The 6,743-nt window shown below is 42.8% G+C and overlaps 1 protein-coding gene across 1 annotated transcript in view; it reads left to right on the top strand.

Moving 5' to 3' along the window:
- Positions 1-480: 480 nt before the first annotated feature.
- Positions 481-6,743, top strand: part of LOC122544704 (cingulin-like) — a 104,906-nt gene continuing 98,643 nt past the window's right edge. The window contains exon 1 of the mRNA XM_087985112.1: positions 481-612. The gene's annotated coding sequence lies outside the window, so the exon portion shown is untranslated. The remainder of the gene's footprint in view (positions 613-6,743) is intronic.

Genomic DNA, 6,743 nt, shown 5'->3' with positions numbered 1-6,743 from the left:
CTCCTTTAATTCCTCTCCCCTTAACCCCTCTCCCCCTTAACCCCATCTCCCCTTTAGCCCCATCTCTCCCTTTAACCCCCATCTCCCCTTTAACCCCCATCTCTCCTTTAATCCTTCTCCCTTTAACCCCTATCCCCTTAACCCCATCTCCCCCTTTAACCCCATCTCTCCCTTTAACCCCCATCTCCCCTTTAACCCCCATCTCTCCTTTAATCCTTCTCCCTTTAACCCCATCCCCTTAACCCCATCTCTCCCTTTAACCCCTATCCCCTTAACCCCATCTCCCCCTTTAACCCCTCTCCCCTTTAACCCCCATCTTCCCTTTTAACCCCCAGCCCTCTCTCTATCTCTCCCCCATCCCTCCCCGCACCTGGCTCCTGATGATTGACAAGGGGGCGGGCCTATGGCGGTGGGCGTTGCCCCGCACCTCACCAATCAGGACCGGCCAGGGGGCGGGACTTCCTGCAGCCCTGCTCGCGCCGGCGCAGGTTCGGTTGAGCGCTCGAGCGATGTTTCCCAGAGAAAGGTAAAGGTAGAAACGGGGAAGGGAAAAAAAAATCAATTAAAACATCAAATTCCTTCGAAATCATATTGTTCGTCGAATTTCCTGAGGTAAGTTGCCCGTTTTAAAGCTTCCTTTTACCTTCAAAACCGACCTTTTTCGCTTTCTTTCAGGTGAGCACCGAAATCCCTTGAGGCAATCTAAGGTGGAATTAATTTTCCTCGATTTCAAAAAAAAATTGTTGCTTAAAGTTGGTCTTGGTGCATTTTAATCTTTGCAGTAAAAGTATTTCAGTTTGAATGCTTTATTTCAGAATCCTTGCAAAGTGGGAATTGGGAAATGCTGGGTTGCCCTGAAGCAAAGATGTCAACAATTCCCTCATTGCATTTGACTCGTTCTATAATTTTATTTGCATTTCTTTTAAAATGCAAGTTTCAAATCATACATTGATTTGTTTTTTTTTCTAGCGAGCGCCCTTTGTTTCAGAATATTTTGTCGGAGGTGCAATTGGGAAAGCACCTTTTCAGGAGCTTTGCAAGTTTTTTCTCACTTTTTCCTCTTTTAAATATAAAATTGTCATTCTTGAAGTTTGACGACTTCTCTCCGGTGGTGAATTCAGAGTGTTCTTTTTTTGTTTGTCTCTCTTTTGGCAGATTCTGAGAGTGGAAGCTAGCAACTTGATGAAACTATAGCATGCCTCGTAAACTGTTTTGATTGCTTTATTTAGGGAAAGATATATTGGAGGCAGTCCAGAGGAGGTTCACCGGACTGATCCTGTGGATTGTGGGATAGTCTCCCCAGAAGAGAGTGGTGCCAGTACTTATTGGGATTTAAAAGAATGAGAGGGTGACCTTATTGAAACATACAAAATAATTAGGGGGAAATTGACAGGGGAGATGTGGAGAAGTTGTTTCCCCTTGTGTGGTAGAGTTTAGGACCAGAGGGTGTAATCTCTCAGGAGTCGTAAGGTTTTTAACACCATGTAAAGAGGCCCTTCGGTCCATCGTGTCCTCGCCAGTCGTTGAGCTTTCGTCCTGTTTTCCGGCACTTGGCCTGCAGCCTTGAGTGATTTATGTAAACTGAAAAGAAAAAAAAGTGGAAATCGCAGCAGGTCAGGCAGCATCCGTGGAGAGAGAGCAAGCTAACATTTTGAATCTGGATGACACTTTGGTCAGAGCTGAATGCTGCGTTTTATCTAAATACTGCTTAAATATTGCACCTGTACCACCCTTTCAGGCAATGCCTTCCAGATATCTACAACCCTCTGGCTGAAATCGAATTCTTTCTTTAAGAATTCCTGCTCAACGTCCTGCCCTTTACCTCCAATCTGTGCTCTTGGTTGTTGACCCTTCCAGTAAGGGAAAATGTTTCTGCTTGTCTACCCCATTTATAACCCATGCCATTTTGTACCCCTCAATCAAGTTGCTCCTCTGCTATTTCTGCTCCAGGAAAAGCAACCTAAGTGCTCCAAAGTTTTTTTTTTATATCTGTATCCATCCAGCAGAGACAACGTCTGGTAGCCATGATGTGGAGGTGCTGGGGTGGACAAAGTTAGAAGTCAGATGACACCAGGTTAAAGTCCAACAGGTGTATTGAAAATCACAAGCTTTCAGAGCTTTCATCAGGTGAAGTGTACTTCCAACTTGAGATTTCAAATAAACCTGTTGGGCTGGAACCTGGTTCTGACTTCTGACAACATCCCGGTAAGTCTCTGCTGCACCCCCTCCAACGCTGTCACATCACTCCTATAATATACACAGTACTCGAGCTGTTGTGGAACCTCTGAAGAAGTATACTGTGATTTGGACTCTCAAGTCCCAGTGCTACCAGAATTTATACAATGGTAATCATTTTAGATTTCTTTCCAAGAAAGCAGCGTGTATTAAGTTTTGCATCTTTGGGCATCCAGTTTTCCAAAATAAGATTGTTACCTTTTGTTGTTATCAACCATATGCTCTACTGTTGGTAAAATTAAGTTTGCCAAAGCAAAACTCCTGTGCATTACGTTTATTGGGCAGAGAAATGAGCTGTGGCTTTGGCTAAAAATGTTTTCCTCTGAAAACATTTCTTTTACCTAAACCTTTGCAGCATGTCACTGTATTTGAGTTCTCTCCTCCTCCTTGTTGGAGGTAAAATGAACTTTTCTGTTAACCTACTTCGGGTGTTGTGTTGTGTGAAAAGTAGTTTTTAAGCAAACTTTGAGATTGTTGAGTCTGGCAACACCTTGTCCAAATAGCCTTTGTTTTCATGTAAGTTGAAATGATGACGTTAGCTCAAGTCATATTCATAAAGTCCCTATAGTGTGGAAGCAGCCCATTTGGCCCATCAAGTCGACACCGACCAGCATCCCACCTAGACCCAACCCATCCCTTTAACTCTGCATATCCCATGGCTAATCTACCTACCCTGCACACTATAGACAATTTAGCATAGCCAATCCACCCTAACCTGCACAGCTTTGGACTGTGGGAGGAAACTGGAGCACCCAAGGGAATCCATGTAGACACTGAGGGAATGTGCATACTCCATGCAGACAGTTGCCTGAGGCTGGAATCGAACCCGGGTCCCTATTGCTGTGAAGCAGCAGTTCTAGCCACTGTGCCACCCTTCAAGAGTGACAGAAAAGAGTGAAGATTTGTACCTCTATAGTGCCTTTCACGGCCTCTCTGTTTGTCAAGTACCAGAGTATGTTTGTGAATGAGACAGTTAGTTTAGTTGGCTGGACAGCTGGTTTATGATGCAGTGGTGCCAACAGCATGATTTAAAATTTCTGTACCGGCTGAGTTTACTAACCCTTCATAACCTCTTTCCCCCTGTCTGAGGCATGGTGACCCTCTGGTTAAACTCATCACTAGTTCTGTCTCCCTCCTCTGGTATTATGGTGACTTTACCTCTACCTTTTTTTTACTTTAGGGACAGTGTAGTTACCCTTGTTATGAGGGAAGTGCAGCAAATGGTAACAGCAAGATCCCACAAGCAACCAAGGGGTAATGAGTGAACAATATATTTGTGTTTTGAAGGATATATCTTGGCCCCAGGTGACTGATCCGGTTGTACCTTGTTGTACAGAGAAGGTGTTGCCAGACAGTGTAATGGAGGAGTGTTGAATTGAAACATTTCAGAACCAAGTTAGACTGCTGATGTGAAGATTGTGCCGAAATAATGAAGAGTCGGCAGAAGAACAGTACTTGGACAGTTGGTGTAGATGACAGTGGGCAAAATGGCCCCTTCCTCTACTGTAATAATTCTGTGATTTGAGATTGTTACTGTCCACATGAGAGGGCAGGTAGAGCGGGCATCTGCTTGAAGTATCAATCAAAAATGACACCCCTGACAGTGTACAACACCCTCAGTACTGCACTGGAGTGTTAGCCTAGATTTATTTGGGACATGAATACCTAACGTTGTGACTCATGAGGTGCATGTGTGAACTATGAGTGATGACTGACTCCTCGGAAGTGCAACAGAAATCTTAGCTTCTATTAATCTTTTTTTTAAACTATTTAAGGGTTCAGATGCACCCTTGTGTGAAGAGTGTTTAAAATGGAGACTCTGAAATGAGAGATTCTAGCTAGGACTCTTAGAGTCATAGAGATGTACAGCACGGAAACAGACCCTTCGGTCCAACCTGTCCGTGCCGGACCAGATATCCCAACCCAATCTAGTCCTACCTGCCAGCACCCAGCCCGTATCCCTCCAAACCCTTCCTATTCATATACCTGTCCACTTTTGGATCCTTTGATAATTGATGTTGAGAGCAGAAAGTTTATCTGTTAGTCTGGAGGTCACCATTCCTTAAAATGCACTTTTGAATGTACTTTACAACAACTTGCATAGAAGTGTAAACGTCTTTTTTATTTCTGCTGATGTCACGTGCATATGATGTGAATGAATTGTTAAGTTTAAGGAGCTCATGACTCAGTGGTATTGTTGCAAACTCTGGATTGAGAGGCCCCGCATTCAAGTCTTATCTGCTTCAGAGGTGAATGATAACATCCCTGAACAGGTTGATTAGAAAATAAAGGAAATGTTAATTTGGAGGGCTTTTGTGGTGCAGTGGTACATCTTGTTAACCAATTGCAGTAGGAAACATACTGATTGAGTACTATCAGCCCTGTGATTGCAAGCATAAAAAGTATGTCTACCCTTCGATGTGATTCTGCTGTTGGGCTTGCTTTTGTTAAATAATCCAGACCGTGCTAAATGTTACTCTGGAAGCCAACTTACGATCATCAGCCAGTGATGCATTAGACTGTGCTGTAAACTACAAATGGTAAGACACAGGATCCTGTTTTATGTAGGCAAAAGAAATTTGTGCATTTGTTTGCACCCCCTTCTCTTGGAAGAAAAAGGGGCGATAGAGCTAGCCAATCGCTGGCGCATTTCCAGGACAACACCTTGACCAATCATAATCTACCCACTTGGTCTGGGAATTAAGATCGGTTAATTGTTCCTGCTGTATCTCTGTTTTAGTGACGGCACAACCAGTTAGCATCGTATTCTCATCTTGTATGAATTGGTGTTTATGTTATCAAGTTTGTTTCTTATGTCCTAGTCCTGGTGAGTGTAAAATGCAACGCTTCTTGTCTCCTTTCAGCCATGTTTTAGTTCTAAGTCAGCAAGATTATTACTCCAAAAGAAATATATTTTTCCATTTGTTCATCAGCAAACGGAAAAAATAGTATACCCTGAAGAATTTCCTTTTGCAAGGACCACGTTTCACAGTTTTGTTTGAGTTTGTATTGATTGCTGGGTATGTACTTTCCCTTTTTGTGACAACAAACCTAATTCTAACTTATGCTCAGAAATGGCAAGATATGGAAGAGCGACAGTGAGTGTATATGTTCCGGAAAGGCAGAACGTTTGACTTGCAGCATTCAAAAGAGAATTCGACTGTAATTTGAAAAGGAAAATTGTGCAAAGCTATGAGGAGATAACCACTAGATGAATTGCTCCTTTTGGAGAGCCGGCACAGACACCATAAGACGTAGGAGCTGAAGTGAGGCCATTCAGCTCATCGAGTCTGCTCCGCCATTCAATCATGGCTGATAGGTTTCTGAACCCCATTCTCCCCATAAACCCTTGATCCCCTTGACAATCAAAAACCTATCTATCTCTGTCTTAAATATGCTCAATGACGTGGCCTCCCCAGCCTTCTGTGGCAGTGATGGGCCCCATGGCCGCCTTCTACACTATAACCATTCTGGGTGAATCAGAACCCAAAGTTTCGAACCAAACATTGCTTGCTAATTAGTTTGACATCTATTTAAAAAGTTGAATTGTGTTTTAATGACTTGGAATGCATATTAGATGTGTTGAAGCTTTAGTAATAACACCAAGAACCATCTATCTTTAGAACCAGCTGTTTTCAGGTAGTTCCCCGTGAGGTTTATCTGCTCATAACAGCTTTCAAAATATGGATTTGGAAAGTACACTGACTTAGAATTTCAGGCACTGATTCCCCCTATTCTATGTTCAGTATACGAATAAATTCTCGGAAGGATCGGTTAGCAAAATACTGTAACCAAATGGTACAGTGCCGTGGATTAAATTGTGGAACATACGCAATGTATCTCGAAAGTCTGTGGGCCAATTACTACCTTCACTGCAACAGTATAACATGTGGAAATGACCATCTTTTGTGATCCCATTCAATTCATCATGTTCAAATCATCCTCAACCCACCATGGACCCATCCTGTTCTTCTTGTCCTGTTTTGGTTTTTAACTACACAACTGAGATAGTTGCTCCCCTCATTCTTGCTATTGTTTTTGGCTGATTCTTGCCTGCTCTATCTCGCTCTGCACTCTGTGAATTGAAGCTCTGCTACCCCTGTAGCAAGTCTTATTTCCCTTTGCTGACATTAAATGCACATTCAAGCAATGCCTTGGTCTTAAAAATGACCATTCTTGTTTTCAAATCTGTCCAGGGTTTAGCCCCTCCCTATCTGTAGTCTCCTCCATCCTCACGGACTTCCCCGATGCAGATTGGAAATCCTACGACCAAATGTCCGCAAAACGGTTTTTCTGGGTCTTTTCGTGAATTGATCTGTAGAGGCTCTGAGTTCAGATTCTTTGCAAAAATACTTTGCTGGGCCCAAACTGAGGTAAAAGTGACTCCCTGCCACCCACCCATTTATTTAAAAAAAAGGGCTAGAATGTACCTATTGATAAATGAATCCAAAAACTGAAAATATTCTTTATCTGCAGGTTCTTGAATAAAGGCTTCCTGAACTATTTGT

The sequence above is a fragment of the Chiloscyllium plagiosum genome, unplaced genomic scaffold (assembly GCF_037043375.1).
Source record: "Chiloscyllium plagiosum isolate Xiang-an unplaced genomic scaffold, Cpla_swu_hap1 HiC_scaffold_50, whole genome shotgun sequence".
NCBI classification, from domain to species: domain Eukaryota; kingdom Metazoa; phylum Chordata; class Chondrichthyes; order Orectolobiformes; family Hemiscylliidae; genus Chiloscyllium; species Chiloscyllium plagiosum.
This window is presented reverse-complemented; position numbering and strand designations above follow the sequence as displayed.